This window comes from Vespula vulgaris, chromosome 1, assembly GCF_905475345.1.
Source record: "Vespula vulgaris chromosome 1, iyVesVulg1.1, whole genome shotgun sequence".
Classification (NCBI taxonomy): domain Eukaryota; kingdom Metazoa; phylum Arthropoda; class Insecta; order Hymenoptera; family Vespidae; genus Vespula; species Vespula vulgaris.
In genome coordinates this window covers 15,621,921-15,631,749 of record NC_066586.1, presented here as the reverse complement: position 1 = coordinate 15,631,749, position 9,829 = coordinate 15,621,921, and the positions used below count along the sequence as shown (strand labels likewise).

At 33.0% G+C, this 9,829-nt stretch overlaps 1 protein-coding gene across 8 annotated transcripts in view; it reads left to right on the top strand.

Moving 5' to 3' along the window:
- The first annotated feature begins 1,652 nt into the window (after window positions 1-1,652).
- The window catches only part of LOC127061766 (GATA zinc finger domain-containing protein 14-like), a 148,947-nt gene continuing 140,770 nt past the window's right edge, over window positions 1,653-9,829 (top strand). The window contains exons 1-2 of one of the 8 annotated variants that reach the window (XM_050989114.1): window positions 3,779-3,982; window positions 4,406-4,543. The gene's annotated coding sequence lies outside the window, so the exon portion shown is untranslated. Of the gene's footprint in view, window positions 1,783-3,778; window positions 3,983-4,227; window positions 4,544-4,765; window positions 4,828-9,829 lie in introns of those variants that run through there. The other 7 variants (XM_050989104.1, XM_050989096.1, XM_050989123.1 and 4 more) reach the window with 7 other exon arrangements.

Here is a 9,829-nt window from a genome sequence, read left to right as displayed (position 1 = left end):
GAATTTATTGATATTATTGACAAAACTTAACCTGTTAACTCTATTTGATTGATACAGCTACTCGTTCCGAAGAGATGGAAGAATTTTTTTGTGTTACGACAGGTTTTTTTGCGTTCTATTGGTCATGCGAAAAAAAAAACGAAATTAACTTATGCCATTTTGATTAAAATTTTTTGAAAATTAAAAAGGGAAAACAATATCCGTAAATTTCAAGACATTTTTGAATATATTTGGAGACAACAACGAAAAAAAGAAGACAAAACAAAAATTCACTGGGAAAAAAAAATCTGCACTCAAATATAAAAATTGCTGTCTTGTTCATACTCGTATACTCGTCAAAAATATATTTGACAGGTTAAAGAGCATGTATAACGATCGAACGAACAGAATGTCAAACCTCTTTATCGTAAGGTTTAGCATGCTTTTCGTTGATACGCGTTCATGCAAATAGGAGATTTTCGTTGGTCCGTTCATTAGCCCGTCGTTTTGTTTACTTCGGAGAATGAGTCCTTTGAAGCATTGGCCCTTTTAGGACGGTCAAACGGATATATATATATATATATATATATATATATATATATAGAGAGAGAGAGAGAGAGAGAGAGAAAGAGAAAGAGAGAATTACCAAACTTCTCTCATTCTCTCTCTCTTTTTCTCTCTCACTGTTCATTCACAGCTAAGTTGTAAACTGTTCGCGTGTCGTCCTTGGCGTTGTTCGCTTTTCAACTTTTCTACTGCATCAAAGTTACTTTCCGTGTGTCCTGAAAAAGAAACTCAAGGGAGGTTAATTACAAGAGAGATTCGTCGTATAAAGAAAAAGAAAAAAAAAAAAAGAGGAAAAATAGACATTTCGTTCGTGACTGTTCAAAGAAAGGAAGCATTTACGAACAAGCCTGCGAAACGTTAATTGAGTACAATAATCGATCGATTAATCGATTGCGTTCTTCAAAAGTATAATCGTCGTGAGAACATGGCCGATAGATCACAATTGGTGTGTGTATGTGTATGTGTATAAATATATATATATATAGAAAAAATTGCATCGTAAGAACGCGAGATATCGATGAGTAAATTGAATGAGCGAAAGAATAACAATGACGAGAAAGTCAGGGAATTTATTACATACGTACGTATATAAAATTCTTGTGATATTAATCAGACATTTCTCGTACGACTTTAACTACAGAATCTACTTTGTTTGTTATCTTGTGAACGTGCAATTTGTAACGTTTCCTTTCTTACTCTTTTTTTCTTCGTTAATTAATTGTCTAATAGTAAGAAAATATATATATATATATATATTTAGTATTATGTTTTTGAATGTGTGTTAAAGGAGAAAAAGTTCTTGAAAAGAATTCTGAGAATTCTTTCGTTCCTTATAACCTTTGATAGAAGAAAAAGAAAAACGATATGTATCTATTTAATACAATATGTATACAAGAAAGTACTCGATGATTTAACGAACGTGTCTCTTTCTCTCGTGTCTCATCAAGTTCAAATACACAAATGGTGTACGATGTCAACAAAGAGAGATATAGTAACAGAGAGAGAGAAACAGAGAAAGAGAGACCACAGTATTCCGAACTTACAACCAATGTTTACGAAGTGTTACGCCTCTTGTTATTTACCTTTGCTTTAACGTTTTGTTACAGTGCAAGATTGTCCTCGGAGGAAGAAGGACGAAAAGCGGCACGTTCCGAGGATTTTCTCACGGTTAGAAAGTTGATTCTAATAATACCTATCCTGGATTTGCGTATTTAAATTGCCCTGCGTTTATAGAAGGTATGTACATTAATATTAATATATATATATAGATGTATATAGATATATATATATGTACATATAACATATTATATATACATATATACATACAGCAGCCTATACATGTATAAATGTAATGTGTGTGTGTGTGTGTGTGTGTGTGTGTGTGTGTGTGTATTAATAATTTTATTTATCATATTAATTATATTTATCGAATATTACTTCGTTTCATGGTTAGATTATAATAAGATAGTCACGAACGCTATACATAAAAAGTATCTTTAAGCTTCTTATAACTCAATTTGCGTTTCATTTTAAGAAAGAAATACTATATCGAATATAAATAATAATCTGCAAATATTAACTTTCGAGAAGATGGAGTGATCTGAAAAGTATATACATATATCAACTTAAAGAAGACATGAAAATATAAAGAATTGAGTATCGAAATCTAATATAATTACATTTTTCGTAATACTTTATACTTAAGTTTTAATGACCGATCGAAGTATTAATATTTATCAGCAATTATCTAAAAATTAAGAAATATATGAGTAGATACATAGGAAATAAGACGGATGATATTTATAAAATAAAATAGATAAAATACCGATAGAGTAAATGTCTAGTAAAGAGAAAGAGAGAGAGAGAGAGAGGGAGAGAGAGAGAGAGAGGGAGAGGGAGAGAGAGAGAGAGAGAGAGAGAGAGAGAGAGAGAGAGAGATAGATAGAGAGAAAGGACAACCGGTCGTACGGCTTTGTCGTCTTCGACCTTCATTCATCGGCCTTTACTACATTCCGATAGGATTCGATGGATTCCAACGTAGTCCTCCTTTCGTCGTGACCCCAAAAAAACGTGGATACCTCTTGTTGATTATTATCTTGTAACGTAGGCGTCATAAATATTAAGCTATAAAGCCTATTGCTCTCTCCTTCCATATCTTTATATCTCTCTCTTTCTTTCTCTCTTCGTTTGTCTGTTTTTTTTTTCTCTTTGAAAGATTATTATTAAGACTCTTGGCTTTCTGGGAAATACCTTCTTCCCCTAGCTGTGCAATTAGTCTTTTTGATCTTAATTGGATCGAACTTAGTGTGGCTTGGATTTAACGATAAGATTCTTCGCTGATGCGAAGAATTCTAAACCGACGCAACGTCTTCGAGAGAACGTTGGGCCGACCTAATTGAAACTAGTTGTTTAGTTTTTTCTTTTCAGTTTTCTTCTTGTTGTTGTTTTTTTTCTATAATTATTAGTTATATTATTGTTATTAATATTTTTTAAGATTACGCAAGTTGATCACGTAGGAAATATCAAACTTATTTAATCGACTATAATTGTGCTCGTTAGAATCGAACGATGTTTTTTCATTTTTCTAAGATTAATCCTATACAATCTAATTCCTTTAAACGTTTCAAATGTGATGAAACTCGCAGTAGCGTGTAATTATATTATACGACATATAAAATTAGAAAACATTAATCTTCCGATGTGAACTTAATAATTATATCCAACATCGAAATTACATGGCGTTGTTATAGAAAGTTTGAGAATAAGTTATTTAGATTATTACGAATTATTACGTAATAATCTTATTTTATTATTATTATTACCATTATTATTATTATTATTATTATTAATAATAATATTATTCATATCACTATTATTTTATTATTATTTTTTTTTTAAATTAGTCAAAAGTATTGTTTTATTCTAAACTCGAATACAGATTGGTAAGAGGATACACGTTTCATATATTTTCATTTACGATCATCAGATTTCGTCATTGAATTAACGCAAATCGAATTAAAAAAGAAAAAGAAAGAGAGAGAGCGAGAGAGAAGAAATTATTTTGCAATCAGATTGCGACGACGACGACGACGACGACGACGACGACGAAGATGACAATGGTGTCGAAGACGACGTCGACGTCGACGACGACAACGACGACGACAACGACGACGAAGCCTTACGACGAGAACGAAACTAGCGAGCGTATACGAGAAACGAGCGGCGTTGGTTCGGGCAAAGTCGGTCGACGAGCAGCTGCTTCGAAACTCGGAAGCGGCTCAGTCGCTTCGCGCGCTCCAAACCGAACGTGTCGTCTCGATTCGTTTCTTCTTCGTCGTCGTTTATTCGCCGGCTATCACGTTCTCTTTTTATATATATATATATATATATATATATATATATATATATATATGTACATATAAAAATATATATATAGGTAGATATATTCTCCTTTGAATATTTCTAAAAATCTTTCTAAAAATCTGTCGATTACATATACGTACATATAAAGTACGCGTGTTACGTTCGAAATAACGTAATTGATCGAAACTCAATCGAAAGTGTTTCTTGAGAAATCGGTGCCAGTTTTCCATTTTTGTTCTTTTTTATTTATCTAATTATTTATTTTATATTTATATATATATACATATATACATATGCATATTTTTTCTTTTTTTTTAGTTTGTTTTTATAACAATCTCATATATAGTTGGAGGGTTTCTTTTTAATAGTTCAATTTGATTATATTTTCTCTGACAACTCTCTTCGTAATATTACCAATCGTCATCGGGAAAGTTTATCGAGGAAAGTTTCTACGAGAGGTTTCGAGTGATTCGACGATCGATTCTCTCCTTCGTAGCCGTCGTCCAAAAGAGGTTTCGAGAGGTGGCGACAGATCAGAGGGGAAGTAAAAAAAAAAAAAGAAATAGAAAAAGAAGAGAAAGAAAAAAAGACGAACAAAAAAAGAAAAGGTCATCGCATCGGTACTGGAGAAGAGGTGAGTGTTGAGAAAAAGACACCGTTGGAAAAGTTTAGACGATGAAAAGGGACTTGCGTGTCTCGCGAGAAATCCCTACTCTTCGATGTTTTCGACGGGGTCGAACTTTCATCGGGAAAGTGCATCGAGTCTTTTATCCCTTTCTCTCTCTCTTTCTCTGTCTGTCTGTGTGTCTGTCCGTCTGTCTGTCTGTCTACTTGTCTGTCTGTCTATCTTTTACAGGAATCAAGGAAGAGATCGCTTTCGTCAGATGAACGAACGAGCGTGAGCGTGTATGTATGTATGTACGTATATAAGTATGTGCGTGTGTGCATGCGTCTGTCACTGTGTATGTTTTTTTTTTTTTACTTACTTTACAATGAATCTTATAATAAAAATGGATCTTTAATAACGAACCAATTTAGCTACCAATTTAAGTGTCTCTCCATTGGAAAGTTTAGATTCAAATCCATGATGCGTTCCGGATTTTTCCGCCTATTTATTTATTTATTTATTTATTTATTTATTTATTTATTTATTTATTTATTTATTTATTCCACGCAGGGTGAACGTAGAAGCGCGTAAATTATCTGTCGCTCCGATAGGACGTAAATCCTCGTTTGCTCGTGACATTCGTGTACCGTTTAACAGGCAATCGCCCGCTTATTTTTCCTCCCCTGGCACGATAATTCGCGTGGACGTCGTCGTTCCCGGTAGTGATTCGATATCTGACCGCTGAAAAAAAGTGTTGTGTTTGTTGCGTCGATCCCCGTTCGACACGCTTTTCGAGTTTTGTCTTTCTCTCTCCCTTTTCTCTCTTTCCCTTTCATTCTCTTTCTCTCTCTTTCTGTCTCTCTTGTTCGGTCAGATGTATATGACGTTTTCATGGTATTTCCATAATTTTCAAACAAAGCTCGAGTCCTGTTCGAAACGGATCGATGAGTGAAAACGAATAATGACTGCAGGATATTCGTATAAAATAAAAAAAAAGAAGAAAGAAGAAAAAAATAAATAAAATAAAAAATTAAAATGCTTATACCAACAGGCGTACTTCTCGTTTGAAATTTAGACTCGTTTAAACGATTAGAATGTTAATAGGACGAAATTGTTTTTAGATCTTTTTTTCTTTTTTCTTTTTTTTATTTATGAATCCTCTAAAGCGCATCGAAATCGAGATTGTGCAGGAATGAAATATTATATTATCCAGTTATGTTATGTTTAATATTAAAGGGGAAATAATTGAGCAAAGAATTACATTATCTTTTTTTTTATCTTATATATATTCTTATTATATATTTTTTTATCTTATATATATATATATATATATATATATATATATATATAAGAATGAAATTAATATTTTTTCTTTCTTTCTTTCTTCTCTTTTTTTTTTTCTAAACAAAAATCTCATGATACATCGAGTATCGTCCATTAAGTTATATTAAATAGTAATATGTTTCTTTTTTTTTACTTCGTATTTTTGCAAATACGCACCCGTCGTTGAAGATTAATTTATTATATTTAACATTGATTTTTGGATTGATTTATTGATGCTCTTAACTTTAAGTGCAACACGTTCGACGTTTCGATCGTCTAGCAGCTTTTTCTGCCACCCTACAGGCCACTCTGATGAAATATTCATATTTTTCTATGGACGTCGAACGCACCGATGCGAGAACGCATAACGCGTCATCCTATATTTTCGCACTCGCTAAATGGAGAACTTACGTTATATGTAGATACAACAGCTCAGTCACACACACGGATAGAGAAAGAGAGAAAGAGAGAGAGATACATACATACATACATACCTAAATACAGACATACGTACGTACGTACATACGTACATACATACCTAAATACATACATACATATGTACATATATACGTACGTACATATATATATTTTATGTGTGTGTGTGTGTGTGTGTGTGTGTGTGTGTGTGTGTGTGTGTGTATGAGCATGTGTATGTATATATTCATGTGTGTGTATGAACTCATATGTACGTGTGTGCGTGCGCGTATATATATATACATATACATGTATTTATCCCATATACGTACTTCGTGGTAAAGAGGCGTCGATGGAATTTTTTCATCCATACTTATAGTTATCGATTTAGTCCTATGTCCCATCGCGTTCCACGTTCCTGTCCATCGTCAAGCTTTTGGAATTCCAATATTATCAGAAAATTGAATATTACTTTAGTAGGTAGCCACCAATCTAGAATTATTAATCGAATTGGATATAATTGAAGATCGAAGAAAGATGAAAACTTTACAACCCGTATTTTAATTGTATTTCCTCATTTTCTCACTATGTTTATTTTAATTATGTAAATCTTTTGAATAATATCAACACACACATACACACACTATAACTTAACTGTATGCTTACAAAAGTTTTGAATGGATTACTTGTTTTAATTCATCGAATCAATCGAATACGTACAATCTTTTTATTCGAATACTTTACTATGTTTACGATCGTTTCCTTGTTATACGTAAATCTACTTTTCATTTTATTTAATTTGAAAAACTTTTGAAAATAACTTTTAGCTACCACCCACATACATTTGTGTTAATTTTTTTTTCTTTCTTTTTTAATTTTTTTTTCTAATTCACCGTTGAAAGGGTTAACGATCACTTTTCCAGTTCGACACTCAGCCACTGTTTATCGTTTTTTTTTCTTTCTCCTCTTTCTCTGAGAAGAAGCCTCTCCCGTTAGAGTTAAGCGAATATTTACGTCCGTAGGAACGAGCAATTGAAAAGCTTTCAGAGAACCATCGGTCTGAAGAGAGAAAGAGAAAGAGAAAGAGAGAGAGAGAGAGAGAAAGAGAGAGATTGAACGAGTGAGAGTGAGAAAGAAAGAAAAAGAGAAAGAGAGAAAGAGAGAATATCCATGGTACTCCTTTTCAACCACCTGAACGCTCGTCTCTCTTCATATTTCCTCTTTCTCTCTCCCTCTTTCCCTTACACGCACCCACAGCTTTTTGCATTCGCCAAGGTGCATCGTAATTAGTGCGTCTCTCATTGTAACGGAGTACGAGAAATTCATATAGATTCACCAGACGGCATTATTGAGAACGCGAAACTGGCCGGTTAGTGGCAGTTGCTTGCGTACGTATACGGAAAAAGAGGCCGTTTTCTCTCTCTCTCTCTCTTTCTCTTTCTCTTTCTCTTTCTCTTTCTCTCTTTTTATCCTTTCTTCCGTCTCTCTCTCTCTCTCTCTCTCTCTCTCTCTCCCTTTCTCTCTCCTGTTCTCACCGATATACATATAGCCAGAGATCTCCTCTCGTGTACCATAGTATATATACCTAAACCGTTGCACTATCTCCCCAGAGCTGCACGTTTATTTTCTTACGGGGCATAATTGTTACGCTTACTTTCATCCGCGAGGCGAACAACGCGTCGTTTTCAGGCTCTCTCGTGCAACTCGAATATCGCCGTGATACTCTTGCACCATCGTTTCTCTATTCTAACTCCGCGTAGTCTTTCGAGCGTAAAAGTCCTCCGATTTCTTCGCCGATAGTTAACATTAACAACTTTCCAATTGAAATATTTACTATGTATGGATATACAATGAAATGGCTTTGTGCGTATAAAAGTGTTGGGGATATTTGTTGAATTCTTCTTTTCTGTTTCTTTTTTCTTTCTTTCTTTTTTTTCTTATTTTCTTTTTTTTTTTTTTTGTTAATAAAATTGGATCTTGTTATTTGTTTGAAGGATCAAGCGTATGAAAGAGAATATGAAGGCGCATTCTTGAATTTACTTATTCGATTGATATTGAAAAATGATGTGGCTTCGCAGCGTACGATTTTCTTTCTCTTTCTTTTTCTTTTATCCGATGAATCATCGTTCGTTTAAAGATCACAGATGTAAGAGAATGGAAAACTGGTAGCATTGAAATTGGCCTGAATTTATGCCGAAGAGATACGACATACTTTTTACGTTGGAAGATAAATTCTTTTGATTTTCTTATCTTTGCTTTTTTATTCTGAAATAACGACGAGTGATTGATTAATTGTTATTTATTTAAAAATCGACATATAATGAAAGAAATAAGGAGGCTGACGGAAATAAGGAACTAAATTGGCCTAAATTCACGACGACGAGAAATATCTACAGTATATTTGATGTTTCTGATCAATGTTCAAGAATACAATTTCCTTGTATTTAATTTCTTCCTTTTTTTTTTCTTTTTCTTTTTTATTTATTTTGAAATAACGAGATACGTGATTAATTGTTTTTTATTTAAAGAACAGATATACCCGACGAAAGATATCGATTTTATCGGAATTGGCTTAAATGATGAAATACAATATATCTAGTATGTGTGTGTGTGTGTGTGTGTGCTTTATTTCATTTCTTTTTTATTTTTATTTTTTTTTTTTTTTTTGATTAATATTAAAAACTCTTTAACTTCCTCGTATGTGATTAATTTATTTCTTTTCGAATAACGATGAGTGATTAATTGTTATTTACGAAAAGATCTCGGATGTAATGAAAGAGATTGCGAGGCTGACATGATCGAAATTGGTTTGAATATATGACGATGACGTACGACATACTTTTCTTATCCGTAGTTACCGTTCCTCTCGAATCGATTATTTCGAGAGCAAGGTGCTTCATGCGAAGGAAGTCGCTTACCCAGCTCGTTCATTCCTTTCTTTAAAAAGGGAACACTGGCTTTTATCATCGGTTCCGTCTCCTTTAACGGAGTGTAACCGGTTAATTGAAAAATTGCCCGCTCGCTTGGAGCGCCGTCGAACTTCGAATAAGAAATTAGTAGCGGTCCAGCGAGAAATCCAAAGTGACTCGACACGGTTACTGATTGCGTTCTCTTACTCTGTAAAATAGCGCAATTTAGAGAACGATTTGCCATGGACGACGAACGAATTTAATGTCTATGGAATTTTTCTTCTTATTTTTCTTTTTTTCAATCGCACATTAAAATTTTATATTTACGATCATTGTCGTAAAAAAAGAAATATATATATATATATATATATATATATGTGTGTGTGTGTATAGATATGAATTTGTAGTGTAACGATATACATTACAAGTAGATAGTAAAAGTACGATAACGCATAATACGCGATAATTTATATTTATATTATAGATAGATAGTAAAAGTATAATAATTTATAATATGATAATTTATATTATAGATAGATTTAGTAAAAGTATAATAATCTATATTATAACTTGATAGCAAGAAGATAATAATTCATAGCACGTTAATATATCTACACCGGAGATTAATATATTTCACGTTATATCGTTTTTTTCGATGATCATTTCA